Consider the following 22,671-nt stretch of genomic DNA (forward strand, 5'->3'; position numbering starts at 1 on the left):
TTACAAATACAATCCAAAAACCAAAGTTTCCTGGACTGGAACACTTTTTCTCCTTTTTTTTTTTTTTTTTTTAAATGTGTGTATATTTTAATACATAACATGGCTATGCTAATGAGAAGCCAACCTATACTAGCTGGGATGTTTTGTTTGGCTTTGCAAAACAAAATATAGTGATATTTGTATTTAAGGAGTTTTTTTTGTTGTTTGTTTGTTTCTCTTTTTCCTTCTCCATTCTGGTACCATTTTATGTCTGGCTTAGGACAATATTAGTTTGAACTATGACAAGATCAACAGAAATCTCTTCTGTGGGAGATACAGCTGTTTGTAACCTGATCCTAACCACCAGAACTTGCATTTTACCTGACTGGAAACTTTGCAGAGAAATAGGATCTTTGAGGACTACCATCGTGGGACCAGCATAAGGAATAGTGTCAGATCAAGGTTGTTGGTTGGCTTCTCCATAGCTTTACCCTTTGTGCAGTCATTAGTGCCTACATGCTGTGCGCATGAAGTATAGCCAATCTTCTTGCCTAGAGCTTGCCATTCACTCCCTAGAAAGTATAAAGGACTTCACAAGGTGGAAAGTTGAACAAAAAAAAAAAATCAGGGTCTCTGAAAGCTCTGACAGCATTACGACAGCAAGAAACTGAGGTGAAATGTGAGAGAGAGCTGGCTGGACTGTGAGACAGCCGCATTCGTTGTGTTTGCTATAAAAGTTGAAATAACAGGATAATATTTTGGTTTAATCCTTGCGGGATACATCAGTGGAATTAGCATTTGGTGCTAATTTTAACCATCGTAAGAGACAATGGAATCTAAACCTTGGTATTTTTAGATTTATGGGATACCGTAGATGAAACTGAGGAATAGAAAATATGTTTGTTACTAAGATAGTTGGCAGAGGTCTTTGACATGCCTTTACCTCCAAAGGAAAAATTCTCAATTTAAATATTGACTTTGAAGTCTGAAGTTTATCAGTACCCATTCCTTCCCTGCAACTCTTCAACAAGTGAAATTTTCAAGATTTTCATAAAATTCTTTATTGGGATTTCAAATGCTTGCTATGTCATCTTTGGTCTTCTGCCAACAGTCAGTTCTTCGTAATACTGCTGATTTCATTAAAAAGCCTATCTTTTGCATACTCTGCATAGAAGAATATGATTCTCCTGGGGAAAAGGAGGGAGAAGGTAAGGGAAATGGTCTACCCCAGAAGAGAAGAATGCACAGGGGGAGCACTGGGGGTTGCCTCACAAAAAGCAGCAGCTCCTTCAAGTCACCAATGGCATGCATTCTCTCACCATCCACCCTCTCAGGAAGATGCCCGAAACTTTATTTCTCCTTTACCACCATCTAGTGACATCCTGGCAACTGAGTAGGCGTGGGTGTAGGCTTCCTCCTGGCTGTTGCAAGGAGTATCTGGGTAGCTAGAGTACAGAGTAGCCTACTGTTCCTTAGCACGATCACCTGCTTGCCTGCATACCCCATGAGCCTGTCTGGAGCCAGTGCTGGCATCTCGTCAGGTTCCTCTCTTTAATCACAGAATGGCTTAGGTTGGAAACGACCTTACAGTTGATTTAGTTCTAACCCCATGCTGTGGGCAGGGACATCTACTAAGTCAGGCTGCCCATCCATCCTGGCCTTGAACACCTCCAGGAATGGGACATCCACCGCTTCTCTGGGCAGTTCTGCGCCAGTGTCTCACCACTCTCTGGGTAAAGAATTTCCTCCTAATAAATAATCAAAATCTTCCCTCTTTTAGTTTAAAAACATTCCCTCTAGTTCTATGACTGCCCAAACATGTAAAAAATCAGTCTGTTTTTTTTTGTTTTGTTTTTTTTTTTTTTTTTTTTTTAAATAGACTCCCTTTAAGTACTGAAAGGCTGTAACGAGGCCTTCCCAAAGCCTTCTCATCTCCAGGCAGAACAACCCCAGTTCTCTCAGCCCTTCCTTGGCACTATCCGTGGCACTATCTACCACTCTGGGAGCCTATTGACAACACTGACAGCAACCATTTGCAGAATCAGGAAAAATGTTGGTAAGAACAGACGAACTTCCACGCGTGTTTGCCCTTGTCTTGTAAAATACAGTCCCAATCCATGTCTGCAGCTTTTAAGTGCTAAAGGCAAAGAGTAAGTAATAAAAAGAAGACAATTCACTGCCCTAAATCGATCAAAAGAAGGTTTTCTCTGCCAGCACAAAAAGAGAATGTTCTGAGAAAGAAATCTTTGTCTTAACATAGACTCCGTAGCAACACCTAATCCTGTCAAACCTATTTTGCTGATGGCTTTGCAGTCTTGTTCAGAGAATAAATGAATGAACATTTAGTCTGATGGAAGAGCTCATGCTTAATGTTATTAACATTTAGATGATTCCTTTTATTTCCTGATTTGCATCTGTATTTCAAGTCAGTAATGTTGATAGAGAAGCTTTAGAGTTAAAATACTACAGCAGATATGGGTATGCTACACAGCACCCTGCAAGCAGAGCAAAATTCACCCATTTCCATCAGATCCATTTTTTTTTGAGCTGGAAGAAATAAACATTGAAGTTCACACTAAAGATGGGCATAAAAAGACAAAAAATGTACTGGCAGCAATCACAAATGATATCAAGCAGCAATGACATTCTTGTTGTGGTCAACATTTGTCCTACCGATTATTATACGCACTAACTGATTAAAAAATGTACCAATTCACTAAAGCAGAGCATAGGAACAGTGTATTTCCTTAATTCATTGCAACTTAGACCTCATTTTAGTTATCTATGCATTGTATAATTCCACAGTATTTCCGGTAACTATAGTGAGTCACATGAATAAAAGTCCCTGAAACCTCATATATGGAACCTGGTATAAGCTCTGTGACCTCTTTCCAAGGTCTAGCAAAGAGTCACACTTCATGTTTTGCAGGAAGGAATGGCATAGCCCTGGGCATTCACATAAGCCATCCACACTTTGCTACAGAGCTGTACTACAATCCTGCAGCATCTTAGAGTCCACAAGACCTTAAGACTTTACAATTCAAAGGCGAATTTAAGAAGAACTGTGTAGCAGATTGGTTTGCAATAAATGTAGCTTGTAAGTAAGCCAGATAGCCAGATAATGTCACGCTTTTGTCTAAAGATGTTCAACTTTTACGAATTTCTTCTATTTTAGTTGCTTTTTGAGATTGTGAAATCTCTTCAGATTGCTCAGAAGACAGGAATTATTAACACTGAACTAATTTGTGATGGAATGGACTTATACTAACTACTGATAATTTTTTAAGCTTCAATTGTTAGAATTCGATACAGCTCTTTATGAATCCTGTCCAACGTGCTTTCATGATTCTCAATGAATAGTATTTATCTGAATTATTTACTAATTACTTCCAAATTACAAATGTCCCTCAGGTATGAATCATTTTTGATGAAAGAACAAGCAGACTTGCATGATTTTTTTTACAATGAGGAAAGAAATTAAAGCAACAGAATTTCTATAGATCAAGTGAATAGAAACATTGATTCATCTGAACAGTTTGCAAACTTTATCACCACATGCGGGTAAGCATTTGTGTCTATTAAACCTTCCGTGTCATCACCGTGCCAAGGTCTCTGTTAAAGATAACCACTAAAAGCTATGGCAAAAGCAACATTCTAGACCGCAGACACTGTAAATGTCACAGTCTCCGTAAGGATACGGAGTGCAGAAAAGCACATAGAGAATAATCACATACTTTCAAGCCATTTACACTGAACATTCCCAAGGGAATGCTGTAAGAAGCCAGCATTAGGTAACACACAGTTTCCTCTCCAGGAGTCACAGAACCCAAGTGTATGCAAATTCTAATCCATTGCTTCTCTGCCAAGCACACTGTTGTAAGAAACAAGCACACTGGTGTCTTTAGTATAAAATCATTTTCACTTGGCTTGGACATCAGAAAATAGGGAAAAAAATAGACTCCTAGTATATGACATTTGCAGTCTGAAAGCACTGACTTTCCTGGAAAATGCAGCACCGTTAATATAATACACACTTTATGACTTTATGTACCTCTCTAGAGCTACTATTTCTGCAGCATTTCAGACATGACAGGTGAACGCTGACTCCATATTACAGTGGTGGGTATTTTTCCAGCATTACCATGTCACTATAACCACTCCCTGATTTTCAAAACCTCAGGAAGATCAGCAATCCTAACTTGAACGCTCTCTAAGACTTATGAACCAGTCACCCTTGCTGTAAGTCTTGACCCAATCTGCCTTTATGTTGACGACATGATTTTTCAGCATGTCTGATTCCAAGTTATTTAACATTTTCCTGGGTGCTTTTCAGGTATGAGGCTTGTGATTTTCTCCTTTTGTAAGCTCACTTCAGATGGGTGGAAAATGAGAGGCATATTTCGGTTAGAAAAGTATTCCATTTCAAAAATGTAACTATTTCCTTTTGCAGATCTGAATGAAAAAAAAAAAAAAAAAAAAAAAAAAAAGAAGGCAATTTCAGTTTAAATCCCATAGCCACAGTGCAACTGATGTGGTATCACATACTACTTTCTGAGAAACAAATGGCATGAGATTATGAGCAATGCTCTTGTCGATCTGCTGTTACTAACCACCCTTCTCTGCAGCTGATTCCAAACAGTTTAGGAGAAGGACAAATCACATGTAGAAAGAGAACTTAGCTTCACTGAGTTTTTGAGACAGATCAGACGTCTATCTTAGCCACGTTCAACTGCTTAATAGTCAAGGGAATGAATTACTATTGGCTGCTGCACCAATTAGCCATGGTACTGGTATGCTTTTCCAAGCACAGCGGGGGTTGCTGCAGCAGCAGCAAGCAATGCTATAACATTGCAGTTCAGGAGGCTATGCAGTTTTCTGTCCCTTCTCTCAGCTTGTGCAGTGGGTTTATAAGGTTCCTCAGAAACTTTCATCTGCAAGCATAGGATAAAGCAGCACCAATAGTAACTCAAAGCTTTGCAGTTTGGCAGTCTGCAGATTGCAGACACACTACTCCTAGAAACGCCAAGACAACAAAAATGCATTAAGGTGATTTCTTCCACAGTGGCCTTTCTTAGAGAAGAAATCATTCAAGGATTCTAAGCAGAACACTGAAAGAGACACACAGCAATGCCTCAGCTCAGTAATCAAAAGATGCACACTTGTACCTGTATGTCTTGTTTTCCACTTCCTTTTTGATAACTGTGGCTTCGCTAGAATTACCACCAGAAGAATTTTCAGGGCACTTTCAACTCAAAACAGTTGAGTTTTGATATTTTAAAAGTGTAAGAGCCTGTGCTGTATGACAAAAGTAAAATTCTATGTCTACACTGTGTAGTAGCTGCGCCTTATTTATCTTATGACCTTGCAAATCCAACATATACTGGGTAACTGCAAGGTTTAATTATTTTAATTTTGTGGTTCAGGAGTTTTCAGCAGGGTTTCTCCACTGCTTGCAGCTTTTGCAGAGTGTAGTAGTATATCTGATCACTGGTTTAAACAGCAGTGATCACATTACACCCATCCTGCACTCTTCTCATTGGCTGTCTATATAGCAGCAGATTGATTTTTAGCTGGCTGTGTTCATCTTTTTAGAGCTCCTATAATAAAACGCCTGAGCAAATAGAAAACCTCTTGATGCGTATTTTATGCAGGCACTCTCTTTCAGGAATTAACCCATGATAATGTATTGCGTTCAACCTTTTTTTTGTACTGGGGTGTGTTAGGCAACAAGCTACGCCCTCCAGTACAGGTGGCAAACAGCACAAAGTCTGTCTGCACCTACTTAGAACAGGGCTTATGACATTCAGCAAGCACCAGCAGATCTTGCCAGGAACAGACATGGGATCTTCAAGAAGCAGCACCTCCTGACTTCTTCAGAGTGCTTCCTGGTGCTTTTAGCTCAGGAAAGAAAAACACAATCAAGCATAAACATCAAACACTCTCAAGTGCTGCCTCAGGGTGAGGGCTCATTCCAACTTGACATCTGTTCTGCCCTGCTATAATGTGACTCAGTCAAATTAATTCAGTGTCTTTAAATACAGCACATTCAGATGCTTTTACTCATTGTCATCCCTTTGGCTTTGCATAATGATAGCAAGTTTCTGCAGCATCATGCTTTGGTCCCCACAGCATCCAGAAACCAGCACCTGGAGTGGAAGAAAGGGATGGTACATAACAGGCCTAACTCCTATATAGAATAAAATCTCAGCCAAGGCATCCACAATTTGAGAAACAAGCAGCACTTCCAGGATGATATCTGTTTTCTAATGCCTATCTACAGTTTTGTAATTTTAGCAGCTACGCACTTCAGACTACGCTTGTTTAGAAACAAAGAAGAGCAGTTCAAGACCATACATGGAAAACACTGCTGCCAGTCTTAGGGTATTGGCACTTTTGTGGCTTTCCATGGCAGGAGCAAGATGGACAACATCTTGCTTAACCAACAGGAAATTTTCTTTCAAGTAAAAGCCAGGTTGACAGAGAGACTCCTTTCTATCAAGCATAGAGGTGAAACCTGTATTAAACAGCAAGCACTCAAACCAGATATTCTATAAACCTCTAGCCAATTATAACAAGGTGGAAGTAAGACTCTCTGCATCTCCTTCCCCTATGCATATAGAGATAGAGCTAATGTTTCTGTCTCATCACGTTTGCTCATACACAGCCCTACTTCATGTGGCTCCAAGCTATACTGTTCTGACTGCATGCTTCCAAAAATAAAGAAATCTAAAATAAATAGGAAAAATACAATCAGCCTAAACAAGAAATAGCAGTGATCAATTAGGAAGGAATGAAGATCAGCTATGCAGAAATATTTCTAATGGAGAGATCAGCTTTCTGTAACAGCCTTCAGTTTTAACCTTCATAACTTCAACAAAGTAAAGCCCAGCCACATGAAATTTCACAGTCACGATCTTGTGCCAAGGAAAGCTTCTCTGGAAAGTTTGAGGTAGATTGGCCAAGGCATCTTGGAGATATGAGAGTTCCAGAAAAGTGTTCTCCATTTCTTGGACTGTTTCCTAATTTTTTTTGGCTCATCATAACTTTAAAATGGTTGGTTTAGACATTCCAAATTTGCTTGGCTACCACTGGTGTCTTGGAGTAGTTGTAGGCTATTTTATTAGTCAGTGTGGGTTTGTGCAAATTCTGAGCGCTGCAGTCGTTAACACCTCACGCTGGCTTGTATATACTGTAGACAAGTCAGTCTGGCCTAATGCAGGCTCCTTCATCACCTCATCAGCTATGCTCAGGAGGCAGTGCCAAAGCCCACAACCCTTCCTTCAGGTCCAACAGGGTGTAAGGACTTGGCCAGACTTGACGGCCTCCACGGGAGAGCTACATTTTCCCAGGTTGAAGAGAAATGGTTCAGTGGTGCTTCCAAGCTTTGCCAGCACACCAAAGTGCTTCAGTGGAAAGCTAAGCACCAAGCATTGATGCTTTTCTCCTCAGACTCGCTGCTGTCCACTCACCACTCCTTCAATCCATACTTAGCCTTACTTTTCCAGAGAACATCCCCATAACTCCGAAGTTCCCCTCTTCTCCGTGGATTACTGATTCAATCTATTCTCCATTTCAATAGCAATTGCAAACTCCTTGCTGTGATCTCTGAGCTTCTTCTGCAGCTTATTTCCTCTCTCTGCTCCATTCCCTCAGTCTCTGAAGGCCTGCTGAAAATCGGAAGCCACGTACACATGGTCACAATACACCTCATTAAGCTTCTGGGTAGAAAACCCATGGGGAAGATCTGAGCCCTCAAGAATCAAATTTCCCCTGAGCAAACTCAAAGCTCTGACAAACCCAGGAAAGATTCTGAGTAAGGAATTTGCTCCTGGTGGGAATGGCTCTGTTCACAATCTCAATTTCGATAATAGATACTATGGCAACCTCATGCATCTCCTGACATAGCCTTTGGCATGGTCAACTGCTTCAAATAATTCTCCTGTCTTTGATATTTCCTTTGACAATGGGTATCACCTGCAGAGTCACCAGGAAAAAGAAGCATTGCACAGCTGATCAGTAGTGGAAAACTCAGGACACTAAAACCACTTCTGAGTGAAGTAGGTTTCTACACAGCCAGTGTCTCAGTTACAAAGAGGCCTATTCTTTTTGAGATGCACAAATGCGTGACTCCCATTCATAGGAGTTATGCGAGTGCATCAAAAGCAGAATAGGCTTGAAAGTGCCTACATTAACCAAACACTGATCCCACACAGAAGAGCCTTTTAACAACACATTCTTTGACCTACTGCAACTTACTTCTGCTCTTCAGAAACAAAAGGCTTTGCAACAACCACAGCGCTTACATTTAAAGATTTGTAATATGAACACAAAGAAGTCCATATAACAATCTGCCCAGAAAACAGAAAGAATTGAAGTTTTTCCCACACTTCTCATCCAGTTATGTATTTGTCAGAGCTCTGTTTTGTCATCTTTTACATGCTGATAATCACAATCAAGCCAGATAAGGCTTCAAGCAACCCAATCTTGTGAAAGGTGTGTCTACCTGTGGCAGGCAGTTTAGAGCCAAATCATCTTTAAGGTCCTTTCCAAAAACTCTACAATTCTTTGATGATACCACACTTTGCTTCTTGGGAGAGACATGCAAATCTCTATTAAGGCTTATAAAATACACAACCTTAGAGCGGATTGGCACAAACCTATGGAGCTCCAAGGAGAGCTGTAGGAGAGGTTCTCCAGGTCTCCCACAGAGCTCCTACTAGGATGCTCCTGTGCCCTCTGGGAGGATATGCTACACTGCTCTACCTCACTGTCTCAGTGCATGAGCTAATGAAAAGAACATGAGGAGAGGTGCTTTCCTCCCCCAGTAATCCACAGAAGACCAGCCACAGCCTGACCCCAACTTAACACTTGGGCTGTAAACTTACTTAACACTTGTATAAGAATTTATTTTTTCAAACATACTGATGGCAGCATATGGCCCATCGACAGGTTTATTATTATAAGACACTTTTTCCACCAGGTTATAGTCTTTTTTATAAACATATGTTTCAGCACATAATAAAATCCCTAAGAACTCTTTCTGAAACATAATCACTATGCAGGCACGGAAACTACTTTTCAAGGTTTGTCGAGATAATGAAAGAAACAAATCTTTTAAACGGACTTCCAGTTCTCTAAATATCTTTTCCGAAATGTCTTTTAAATCAAAGGCTATTAAGAGCCATGCATGTTCAAAAAAGAAAAAGGATATATCTCCACTTTGTCAAAGCAGTCATTTTTATATTTTGTAAAACTTCTCCTTCCACTAAGCAGACCTTTTAACTGTGCTTTAAATCAGAACATGTGTTTTATGGGTGAATGATAAGCTCCTGAAAAAAGGTGGCATATTATGTAGAAAATGTCAACACCACACAGCTACTGTCACACAAACTCATGAGTGTAAAATTGCTCAATATTCTGTGCCCTTCAGCAGTGCTGTGTGTGGAGTCAAGGGGATCAGATTGTGGCCCTGCACGCCCATGTACTATACTATAGCAGAGTTCAGTCTACAAGCATGTGGTCCTCCAAACCACATCCGTATTCTTAAGAAATAATGTTTCTTGTTTATGCAGCTATAATGCAATTTCTATACTAGAACTACAGTTTCCAGAAAGACCCCATACTGTACAATGCTTTCTTCCATAATAACAATATACAATTTTCTTCAATAAACTCCTGCGCTCCTCTTACTCTCAATGCTTCTATAATGCCATATGATATATTTAACCCAAGCAGGCTTTGCTTTCAAACCAACTTTTTCAGTACATCAAAATATGACCTAACTCATGCACGCTTCCTAGGAGCTTTGCTTCATACCACCCAAGTTTATTGTCTCCTTTTGAAAAGAGCCTGCGGCCAGAATACAAACCAGGAATAACACAACTTAAACCCACAACCTACCTGAAGTCAGTGAGAGACCTCTTACCTATTTTAGGGGACTAAGGATTAGGCCTAGCATTTGCTGAAGACACTAGAGCCCTCCCAGACTGTACAACACATGATGTTTAATATTCCTTAGGCTCTTGAAAATATTTTGTAATTACTGTGAAAATTTCACTGGTATTTAGGCTGTTTTGGGGAAGAACGGGCACTTGGTTTTGTTTCTTTCCTCCTACAATGAGGTCGCCCAGAGAACACAGACACTTGAAAAAAAAAAAAAATCAGCCACTACCAGGTTTGAAGTTTAAACAAATAAAATTACCTCAATTTTATCATAGGCATACTATTGTAATTGGTATGCATGAGCATACATTCAAAGGAAACTCGTTTGTTAAAATTAATCTCTGAGTTCTCCGCCAGACTATCACTAACTACTATCAAGTCTGGACGTGATCAGCTTCACCAGGAGATACAGCATGCCCTCCCTAATGCTTCCACAAGCTGAAAGCCTAAACCCAGAAGCCTTTGAACAGTCTGCAAGCAATTCCAGCTGCAGCCAGGACCTCATCAACACAGTTGTGCACTCTACTACTTTCTACCTTCATGGATTAAGTCTTTATAGGAGAGACAGTGCATTGTTGGCCTTTCTCCGCAAGCAGACAGAGCACGATTAGCAATCACACTTCGCTGTGCTGGAAGTGTTTGGAAACATTTAGCTAACAGGATGGGTCTTCGGCTAAGACGAGGCATGATGTCCTCGTTAGCCACTTTAACAAGTCCTTTGACAAGGGGGCTGGTTCTGCTCAGCTAATTGCCACGGCTGCTTCTGAAAACCTGTCTATTAGAAACCGCATTTCACAAGTGACTGAACAGCCATCAGATGGGAACAGCTTTCATTTATTACTGACCCATTTCACTACCACGGCATCAGGGTGAGATGCGTCATCTCCCCTTTCCAGTCTTGAGCTGAACAACTGCTCTGCATACTGAAACATAAAACATCAACAACTTTTTTCATATTTGCAAGCAATTTTGTTAGAATTGTGCTTTGAACCAGCATCTTCTTATTCAGGAACAAGTCTGACGACTAATACAATGAGAATACAGTGGATACTTCTTTACTGATAAAAGAATGTTGAATTCTGCATTTGTTGGTGATGTAAATACCTGAAGAATGAGGGCATTTTGGACCCTTACTATAGAACACATCATTATATATCTGCAGACGAAAGGTGTTTACATTGGTTCTTGTCTAAAACCTCCAAACCTTCAAAGACAGCATCACAGGTAGAAGACAACTGGTATTTTGTAGACAGTATCAGAGCCTTTGGCGAGGAACAGGTAAGACTGACCAGACCAAAAGTTAACCTTCCAGCAACAGACTGAAAGGCAACTCCACTACCAAAATAAGGAATAGCACTCAGAGTTACTAGAAAATGAGAAAGCTATAAAGATCCCTTATCAAATTTTACACCTGGTGACATAAACGGAGTCACAAAACTGCAGAACAAATCACCACATGTCACTAAGCCCTGCACACCTGGTGCATCATTTATCTTCAAGCCAGACCAACACACATTACAAGGGAAGGAGCAGCTTTCCTTCTCACAGTTAACCACCATTTGGTTCACATGATTTTGTGTTCAGCCTCCAGAGAGCACTCGTAGTCACTTTGCAACCCTAGCTATAAAACATCCAAATTTCATACAGTTTTATACAGTTCAATACAATAAACAGATGAGTATACCGAAATGGAGGGGTACAATGACACACAATGACAATCGCAGAGCTACGCAGTGAACAACATTCACTTTTCATTTACATTTTGGAGATGCAGCCTTCCAGAAAGCATAAGGCAGCCGCACACGTAACCAGCTGTGAGGGACACCTCTTCACCAAGACGTAACAGTAAGAAGGGCCACCACATCCTGGAGCCCAGCTCTGCTGCAGTCCCTCAGCTCCCAGTGGATTTCTGGCAGCATGGAAGAATTGGCCCCTCCAAAGCAATTGGCACAGAAGAGGGCTTTGAAGGCATGTAGACAAACATTCTCTGTCACAGCATCTGTTATGAGTAAGATCCCAAGGTCAAGGACCCTCATCAAGAACACTGACAACAGCTCCCTGACATTTAACTCTTCCAGCATTTATCCCTCAAGAAACAGCCAATCTTTGAGAAATGTGCGCAGCAAACATAATGATGTTGGCATGCTTTGCCCTCAAGGCCAAGTATCTGCTTACAAACATCCGTGCTGCTTACACTCTATGTAAAATTTCCAGGCCAAATAAAAAGAATCATTTATTTTCAGCATCTTCCCCAGATGAAGGAAAAACAGTTTTCAGTGCTTACACCACAGAAAAGACTGGATATAAAACAATTGATAACAAATACCAGTTTTTTTTCCCCATTATTCTCAAGTATAAGATGGTAGTTGTATTCAGCTTCGCATATGATCTTGTATCCTAGATATGTCAACAGGAGTCCTACTGGAGGAAGATGGCATTCATTATGGAATTAATATATGCAATTAAATACACAAATAAGTTTTTGCTGCACAGTGAAGAGTTTGCACAAATTCTTTGTATGGCAGATTTCATCTCTCCTGCTACTTCAACATCTGCTGGAAGAAATAACCTCAACTTCAGTAACTGTGTAAGAGTTCTAAAACTTTCAAGAAGAAACAAATCAATAGCAACTTTCCCACTTGTGCCATAGTTTTGATGGGTTCTAAATATGAGGGGCAAGAAATAGGGAAGATCGAGACATACAGTGCGACAGTACGCAGAACTATTGCTTTGTACGACTATCAACAAAATCACGCAGCAAGGGAATACTTTTTGGCTTTGCAAATTGGAAACGCAGTGGCACAACTACAAACGAGAACCTAAAAAGTGCAAAGTTCAGGGGGGGGAAAAAAAAAAAAGCCATGCACACAGCTGCTCCAAAAATAGGCATGGTCAGATAAAAGTCTGAAAGCAATTATTTTGGCCGAATATTGTACACAGACCACTGCACTAAGCTTCTATAATTAAACAAGACAAAAGGTCAGATGGTGCCTAACAAACCATTTACTACATTAATTACATTCAAGCGAGGCAGTCTAATGCTTCAAAATAACTAACAACAGTGTAAAGAACTTAGGAAAGTATCTGATGCCGTAAATTTTTTTCTTTCCCATTCATCAGTACCAATGCTGGTAGCCAGTCTTTCTAGCACACTTGTAAAGCACAAAAGGCATACCGCTTAGTGTCAGGAAGAGCTATTTAAGGGCTGTAAACCTTTACTCAGAGGAACCCAGCAGTCTTACTTGACAAAAATTATTCCTGCACAACAAAAGTAGCGGTAATGCCAGATTTTGTGCTCCTTGAATCAAGTGCCTACGCCTTTGTTCCAACGTTACCGGGTCACCGAGTGCTCAATTTTTTTGCAGCAGCAACAACATTTCAACAGACCATCACAGATCGTACCCGGTTTACTTCTGACCCTATTCCCCACATTCGCCTTCACACTGATCACAAATCACTGGTATACATCTGCAGCTCTAACAGTATCTGAAGCAGCTTCTTATCAAGATAATTAATATTAGAGAGGTACTTAATGCATCTTGGCTCCTTTTAATGTCATTAGTAGATAAGTACAAGGAAAACGTGCCAACGCCATATGCCCAAATAGTTCACTGGAGATTGCCTGCCAATTGCAAACAGACCCCAGCAAATACAGAAAAGTGCCCAAAACACAGTCTGAAAATTACTGCAGAGAGATCTACATACAATTTCTGATGGGCAAGTAGTATTCCAAAGACTTACGTAAAACCCCACTAGTATCTGAGTGACACATCCAGCATCAATTCACAATACTATCCTTAGGATGCTATCAACAGGATGCTGCTTGATCTTATTTCATTTGACATCAGCGAAATGAAAATGAAATCCATTCAATAGAATTAATTTCTTTTTCCTTAATTTTTTATCTGCAAAACACTGCATCCAATTTTATTCATATACAGCTATCTTTAAGAGTGCAAAGGAAACAGTCACTGTGCAGATTTCAGAGGACAGAGATAAGGTCAACAAACTCATATTTCATACTTTGCTGCTAGGATGCTTACATATGCAACCTCGACATCCCTGTAAGCACATTCTGTAAAGTTTTTATAATACTTTTCCTACTTGTTTGGCCTTTCTGTCCCTTTCCTCAGCAGGAAACACATCACAAAACATAGATGCTAGAGATTTGTTGCAAAGCAGCAGAGCTCTACATTTTGAATGCATCCTCCAACTCTTTAAGTGCAGCGTGGACAATGCTGGGAAATCCTGTCCTCTGCCCAGCTGAACTGTAGGAGAAAATAGTTTTCTTGCTACTGCATCAGGGGTTGGGGAGGTCCTAAACGCCATCACTGAAGACTTCTGCCTACAAAAAGCTCAAAGTCAACACTTCCCAAACAAATGGTGAGCAGAGCAAAGGTCTGCCAGGATGCCCAGTGTGTCAGCTGCAGAATTGGTGCTAAATATCCATCCCCCTGTTGGCGCACACAGGCAGCCCCTCACCTCCGAACTATCTGAATAGGCTTCTCATCACATCTTCTACCAACAGCACAACTTCTGGTCTTAGCAAGATGCACACAAAACCAATGGGTAACCACCACAAATATCATTTAAATCTGAAAGCACTTACGAACAAGAAATGCCTCTAGGCTGTATTTAAAATAAAACAAAATAAAGAAAAAAAAAAACCTCTTCGAAAACTTGTAATAACTTCATCTGTATATGGAAAACTGCAGTAATTCTTCCCCCCTGCCCCGTCCAAAGCCCCCACTGTATCAAAACCAGCTGAATTACTTTTGCGTGAGCTTTCCAAAACAAATATGCAGACATGTTAGAATTACCTGGATGCAGACACCTCGTCTGGCAAGTTTCATTGCAAAGGGTTAAAGATCAGAAAGTTTGCAAGACTGGAAAAAGGAAAAAAAATCACCCTGAGAAGCCAACAGAAACCTTAACCCCCAAGTCTGCCGCTGTCCCCAGCCTCCTACTGAACATTTCCTCCTAGATGAAGCAATGAGATGCCTAAACCTTGCCCCAGCAGTTAGCAATTAAACTGCTCGAACGCGTCACCTCGATGCATTCCCCCCCCCACCCCCCCAGTACCAAATGAAACACACTGCCATGACGGAACACGCTACAGATGATAGCTGAGCGTTAGGAATGATAAAGCTCCATCTAACGATACACGCTGCCCACAGAAGCGATCCTTGCTGCTTATTAAATTCGCCGAGACCTTCTTTCTTTTCTCCTTTGAGGCTATCGATTTCTATATACTCATTACTTACAAACGCAGTCTACACAACACGGAATTAACAGAAAACCCCCTGAAAAGCAACCATCAGGAAAAAAAGAAAAAAAAAAAAAAAAGAAAAAAAAAAAAAGAAAAAAAAAAAAAAAGGAAAAAAAAGGAAAGAAAGAAAGAAAGAAAGAAAGAAAGAAAGAAAGAAAAAAGAATAAAAGCTCTCATTTAAATTCCTGGAAAGCAGCGCTCCTCTAAACGTATCTATTCAGGCTCCCGGAGCAGGCGAACCCTGCGAAGCACGCACACACACCCTGCACGCTCCCCGCCTGGGAGCTGCTCAGCCACGAAGCCACTGAGCTGTGCCACCGAGAACCCACATGGCTTCGCCTATAGGATTTTCCTCATAGAAAACGCTGCACGGTAGAAACCCTCCCCCTTGCCCTCCTCCCCTCCCGCCCCCCAACTAACCAACAAATAAATAAATAAAAGAACAAATAAAGGTGCCGAGGGTGCCCCACGTACCGCACCGCTGGGCTCAGGGCGCTGCGGGGCGCCCGCCCCCCGAAGCGCAGCAGCAGCAGCAGCAGCAGCAGCCGCCGGGGCGCTCCGCCCGGCCGCCGGCCACCACCACCCGCCGTGGCTCCCCCCGCATGCTGCCGGCAGCACGCACAAAGCGCAGGGCGCGGGCGGCCGCGGGGGCGGGCGGCACCCCGGCTCCCCGCCGGATAGCAGCGACGCGGGAAGGGAGGGGAAAAGAAGCGAGGCGAGCGACTCCGCACCGCGCCACCCCCCTCAACCACCCGCGGGAGCCGCCCCCCGCCAAAGGACTGCCCCCCGAGCACCCCCACCCCGCCCGCCGTTACCTCTCGGCCGAGGCAGGCATGCCGGCGCTGCCCCGGCTCATTGTTCGGGGAGGGGCGGCACCGGCGGGATGGGCGGGCGCTGCGGAGAGGGGCAGCCCGGCTACCCCCAACGAGGGCCGCGTGGGTCGGTTCCGCCGCTCCCGCCGGGGGGATGCGTGGGGATGGGGGTGACGGTCGTCACGGGGCTCCGATGCCTGGAGGAAAGTTGGAGGCGCGGTGATGTGCCCTGCCGGGCCGCAGAGAACGGCTCCGGCACTCGTGCGGCGTGGGAGAGCCGCAGACGGCTTTGGCTCTTGTAGATTAGGCTGCGTTAATTAAGGAAATATTTTAAGCCGAAAGGTCTCCTGAGAAGAAACGCGTTAAGTCGTTCGTAAAAGCGGGCAGGAACGCAAGGCGAGGCAGCGCCGTTCGAGCGGCGAGCACAAAGGAAGCAAGAGCTCAAGTGGGTGTTAGAGGAGCTGCGGTGAGCCCTGCTCGCACCGCTGTACCCAACACCGATCGCCCCGCTGTGCTCGCAGTGCTTCCAGCCACAGAACGGGAACCGTTGGCAGTGCAATTGTTGCAATCCTTCCTCGCCTTGCTGAGCACTTAATACCTCACAGCGTATTTTACTGCCTTTGTTCGGATCGAATGGTGTTTTACTTTGCAAATAGCAAATAGCCTAAGTAAGTTTTCACGTACAGATAACTCTGCAGCGCTTAGGTAACAGTCATTGCACCAGGTCTGTCCTTTAAGTTTGGGGAAAGGCATCCGGAACTGAAGCTTGATTGTGCCCACATTTGCGAAGCCTAAGACGATGAGAACAACGCGGCTGCAAAAGGCATGCCTGCAAAGTGAGAAGCAAGTGTGGAGAGCTACGCAAATAGTAGCAAAGCAAAAGCGATGCAGTTGGCTGAACTGAGACGCGGCTTTGAAAATAGAAGGGGAGAAATGGGTGTGAAAGGAAAGCACCATCGGGAATGGGTTAACGTTTCAAAAGATGAATGTTGAGTTAGCCCTCCGTGCCAAAAGCAAATGACTGTAAATCCCAGAGTTCATCCACTTACTTATTCCACTTAACTGAAAAGTTTCATGAATTGCAGCACAATTAATGAATAAAAATAATATGTTGTTTTTTTGTTTTTTTTTTTTTCCTCTCAACCTTGGGCGTTGGAAAACCAGATTTCAAACCTGGAGCTAATTTCTTCAAAAATATAAAAATCAGGTTTCATGGAATCATAGAATCGTTTGAGTTGGCAGGGAGCCTTAAAGGCCATCTAGTCCAACTCCCCTGCAATGAATAGAGACACCTATGGCTACATCAGGTTGCTCAGGGCTCCATTCTGCTTGACCTTCAGTGTCTTCAGGGATGGAACATCGTCAGTGTGATAAATGCCATGATGCAACTGGGCTGATTGTCTCACAGACATGACATAAAGGCAACAAAAATGCTGTAGATAGGGACTGCAGTGTAGGATACACATATTGACTCTATTGACACCCTGCTTCTTGAGGGATAGTCCTGTGTACTTCCACAAAAAATCTAAATGTATGTGTTGTTTATAAAATGATGTGGTGGCACATACAGTGAACCACAAGTACATGTTTGAAGAAACAAAGGAAAAGGTGAGTACAGCTCACTCAGGTTTTTAATCAATTTAATTAATTTTAAAGTAGGAATCTAAATTTGTAGAGCTCTCCGGAATCTCCCATCTGTTAGTACTGAAAAAATGTGCAGTTCTTCAGTGGGCATATTTTTAATAAAGGTGAAATAGAATTTCAATCTGGACTAGAATGTAAATGAACAGCATAAATTAAATGGACACTACAGGAAAGACGGTAGTGCTAAGATATTCTACATGGGAGACTAAGATGGTTTAAATGCTGTATCAGGAGAGTTTGTCACCCAGAGACTCTCCTCTCTTTCAGCAGTTCCAGAATGAGCTCTTGGCTTGGTGGCAGATAATGCCGGTTGAGCACAATTTTTATTGACTGCAGTGGAAGCTGTACCTACACATCTAAATGTAAAATTTATCTACAGGAGGCAGGTGGAATTAGTCTGCAATCTGCTACGGTTTGCTTATGCCTTTGACATTTTGCTTTTGGCTTAGGCTCTGGATGGAGGAGCTCTGCATTCTGCATTTCTCACCATTGGCCTGATTCTGTCTTCCATTACAGAGGTGTAATTAAGAACGTCTTCCCTGGAAATCAGGAAAGGAACTGGGATAAGGTCTGTGAGATCAGCATCAGGCCCCCCTGATGCTGAAGCAGCCTGCAGGAAGGTCTGAGATCAAAGTAATTGCTGGAGAGTAAAGAATTCATTCTCAGGTGTTCACAGCTTGGGGAATTTGTCTTTTGTATAAATGGATAACAATAGGGTTAAGTTACACACAGATGCTGCTTCTTTGTTATTGAGTTTAGCTACTGGTATAAGTGCATCTATCACTTTGTTTTGTTACAGTGTTAGAGCACTGCATATAAATAAATGGGATAAATAACCTGATTTACTATGGGTACGAGTCACAGTATATTAAAAATTGTGACACAGAGTAAGCTTTCACTTCTCTTGGAAAAAAGTTTTATAACAGATCTTTGCAGTCATCATTTAAACTGGCAGGGTATGATACACAAAGATCCTTAAAGACCTGGCACAAACTCATTCAGCCCTTTCAAAATATGTCCATGACTACTACAGCTCCATTGAAGTAGAAGGGTAATTTTCTCTCAACTTTATCAGATTTTACCTGAATAATTGTGATTTTGTTTTAGTGTTATGCTGTTCTGAACAAAATTGGAGCTAATAAGGTTGCAGCAGTGAGCAGGAACCTCCAGACCACACATCACCTGCTTCTTGTTGTTTCTTGTTCATACAGTCATAGATTCATTAAGGTTGGAAGGACCATTAAGATCATCTAGTCTAGCTGTCAACCCATCTCTACTCTGCCCATTAAATCATTTCCCTCAGTGCCACATCCACATCTTTCTTGAACACCTGCAGGGTCAGCTACTGGGCAACCTATGCCAGTGCCTCACCACTTTTTTGGAGAAGAAATGTTTCCTAATATCCAACACAAACCTCTCCTGGAGCAACTTGAGGCCCTTCCCTCTTGCTCTATCACTGCTCCCTGAGAGAAGAGGCTGACCCCCACTTTGAAACAATCTCCTTTCAGGTTGCTGTAGAGAGCGATAAGCTCTCCCCTGAGCATCCAGACTCCAGACTGAACAATCCAAGCTCCCTCATCCATTCCCCATAAGACTTGTGCTCCAGTCCCTTCACAGCTTCATTGCCCTCCTCTGCACACACTCCGGGAACTCAATGTCTTTCTTGTAGTGAGGGGCCCAAAAATGAACACAGTTCTTGAGGTGCGGCTTCACTAGTGCTGAGTACACCTCCCTTCTGCTGCTGGCTGCACTATTTCTGATACAAGCCAGGATGCCATTGGCCTTCTTGGCCACCTGGGCACACTGCTGGCTCACATTCAGCCAGCTGTCAGCCTGAGAGGATGTGTGTGGCAGTTTACTGCTCTCTTTCTGAAAATCCTGAAATCCTTCTCTGTTTGAGCAGGGAAGGAAGATGCACACCACAGCCCCATCCCTTCAGCATCCCTGGAGGCGGTGAGCCTGGATCATTGAGCTTAACTGCTGGACCTTGTTCCTCTGGCCAGAACTCTTCTGAGGAACTCACAGTCCATCATTAGTGCTGATTATCAAGTAGATTTTCAGTAAACTGCAAGTACGGGTGTTGGCTTCTGTGCATTTCAGACACATTTTGATGCTGCAGTGTCAGACAAGGATGTGGATTTAGGAACGGAGCCTATTGAGTTCAATTAGCAGGTGCCCTTGTGCGGGCTCATGGCAGATGACTGGTAGAATTGCTTTCACTCAAAAGAAAGCTGTTTTGTTGCCCTTCAGAAGCATCCTGATAGGCTCAGTGATGAGATGACTGAGTTTTAGTGATGTATGTACATTCAGTGGGGCTCTCGGTGGTTCCTGCATGCTGAAGGCTCTGGTGCCCATAAGATCTCCATCTTTGTGCATAGAACAGATGTGTGAAAAGAAGGGGAGGGTTCTTGCCAGCATGACATGGGGCATCACTGAGGGAAATGTGTGTCCTCTCACATGTGTCTGGAAGGCTGGCACAGATACAGGCTGGTGCTTGTTCTCCCTGAGTAAGGTGTAGTAGGAAATGCAATGGCATTGGGTTCAGAGTTGCCACTGAGTGAAGCTGAGCCATCTCTAAAGCTGCCCTGGGACTCAAAGATAAGAGGGACATTTCTTCTTTCTGGTTTTCTCTGCTCTTGAGGAAACAGTGCTAACTTACTCCTGGCCTCACCTGTGTTAATAAATGATTCCTGTCCTTCAGTGCTGACTCAGATGTGGTAGAGGGTAAGCAAGTCACAGATTCTTCTTTGCTTTACTTCCCCCAGTATTTGCCTTAGGAAAGAATCATGAGCTCCCATGTCCACAGCATGGGCTTAAAATCAGACAAGGGTCACCTGTACACTTGTTTACCCCCTTGCATAGTCCAGTAGTTTGAGCCAGAGCCCACTTCTGTGGTTTCTCTCTTTCAAGGAGCCAGCTTCATAAGAAATGATAAAAAGCTGAAATAAAAAGATAAATACACCAGAGCTACCTTCAGCTTGTGTTTTCTTTCAGTTTTCCTATTATTTCAGATGTCAATCGCAAGCTTTGTAAAAGGTTAAATTCAGTTGATAAGAGGGTGGGGGTTTCAGTGTGAGCAGGGCTGGAAGCCTTCTGTCCCCTCTGGTGTCCCACCCCACCAAGCCCAGCCTACATCCTTCAGGTAAAGCCACAAACAACATGAAGCTCCATCCATCCCATTAAAGAGGTAGCAAAGCCTTCATGAGCAAAAGACCATAGCATCCCAAGGATGCATGCAGTAAAACATTCACAAAGTCTGGTTCCTTTGATCAACTCAGACAATGAACTCATCCTCATTTCTGCTGAAATCCTGTAAGCTTGTCTGTTTACTCCCATTAGTATCTGTAAGAGTGTGCGTTGATTCCTTGTTGCTTTCAACAGAAGCTGAAGTTGCTAAACTAACTTGTAGCCGTTAGAAAAATCTTATTAAAAATCAATCACTGCAAAACTTTGCTGGGTATTCCAGATACCCAGATAAATGCCTAGAGATATATGAGTTTTGAAGCAAATTTTGTACACAGAATTGCTCAGAATTAATCTCTGGATGAACTGTGCACGATTGTGATTTATGGAAGCGTTATTGACAAGCTGCAGTGGGCTGGCTCTTCAATTGAAAAGGTTAACTGAAATAAACATGTTTATATGGAACGGGTTTTCAAGGGAAAAAAAAAAAAAAAAAAAAAAGTGCCACATCTGTGGGATCAAGAAAGGAGAAAATAGGGGGGGGAAATGGCTTTGAAATGACAGCTCTCTCAAAGTACAGTGGGTTAGTGCCTTCCATAGAAGAAATACACATTTAGAAGGCTGGCGTTATAGCAGAAAGCAAATAAATATTCATTCCTTGACTCTTGCAGGCTCACTGCCCTTTCTCCAGGCTGCATTCTCAGAGGCAATCTGACCTCTGCAGAGGTAGGGCTGGGGTCACCATTGCAGGTTATGCATCATGCCATGGTGCAGCAAGTTGTATGCCTCCTCAGAATAGAAGCAGCCTCATGTTTTGTCTTCAGGTTTGAAGGAATCTATAGCGTTCTTTAGCCCATCCTCATCACCACAACCAGCCTCAAGGAAGCAAGTTGCTGGTTTATCCAGCATAACTGGAAGGACTAAAAAATGTGTCATTTGATTGGAAAGCTCTCAACAGTTCATCCTCAATGCCTGCTGCTACTTTCAGCATCCCCCCTCATCACATCACATCATTTGGCCACTAACCATGGGCACTTGCATTTTAAGGTCAGCATGGAAAGTTCCCACAGGTAGGGGCATGTCTCTCGAATCAGCAACAAATTGAAGAAGGAATTCATAGCCTGAAGTGTGATAGCACTATTTCAGAAGCCATAGACACAGTTTTCACCTGGTTAGGAACTGAAGAAAGTTAGGCTTCTGGTAGGAGTTGCTTTATACTTTGAAAATGGGTCGGCTCCTTCTTGTTAATTTGAAATGCAAGAGAGCTTTCCCGGGGAGGAGTAGCTTGGTTGCTGGTTATTCATGGCTGCAGAGCTGGTTATTGCTAGTATACTGTTTCATGTAACTTTGTAGCTGGACTGGGAAATGCTGCCTTGCTTTCTGCTGTACACAGCCTTAAAAAAAAAACAAAGCTTGTTCTCTTCGGCAGGAGAGTGCAGATAGATCAGCATAGCAAAACAGTTCTCGTCATGCATACTTTCCAAACGCTATAAGACAAATAAAGAAATATGAACGGTGCTGTGGTTCAGTGGCTATTTGCATACATCCATACTATGTATCATGTTCTGTGCATGCAAATACATTTTTTCAAGATAGCTAAAAACACAATTAAAGTTCTTGTTTTGTGGTCAATTACTGCCACAAAAAGAGTCAGCAATTTTTATCCTCCGTTGTAAAAGGGAAGGGTTGGCAAAGCCCGTTCCTATCTTGCTTTGGTACTTTGAGATTCGAACTTTACAGTGCAAACATTACATGCTTTGTTTAAATAATAGAGGCAGGAGTTCTGACATTAATCTGGGAAAATAACCTTTAGTGTGCTTTGTGTTCCCCACCTTTTTGGCA

At 42.5% G+C, this 22,671-nt stretch overlaps 1 protein-coding gene across 1 annotated transcript in view; it reads right to left on the reverse strand.

Moving 5' to 3' along the window:
- Positions 1–16,045, reverse strand: part of ST6GAL2 (ST6 beta-galactoside alpha-2,6-sialyltransferase 2) — a 45,893-nt gene extending 29,848 nt beyond the window's left edge. Inside the window, exon 1 of the mRNA XM_042810279.1 lies at positions 16,006–16,045. The gene's annotated coding sequence lies outside the window, so the exon portion shown is untranslated. The remainder of the gene's footprint in view (positions 1–16,005) is intronic.
- Between the last annotated feature and the right edge of the window lie 6,626 nt (positions 16,046–22,671).

Source organism: Centrocercus urophasianus, unplaced genomic scaffold, assembly GCF_019232065.1.
Source record: "Centrocercus urophasianus isolate 14NV4802_14NV808 unplaced genomic scaffold, USGS_Curo_1.0 seq_12, whole genome shotgun sequence".
In the NCBI taxonomy this organism is placed as follows: domain Eukaryota; kingdom Metazoa; phylum Chordata; class Aves; order Galliformes; family Phasianidae; genus Centrocercus; species Centrocercus urophasianus.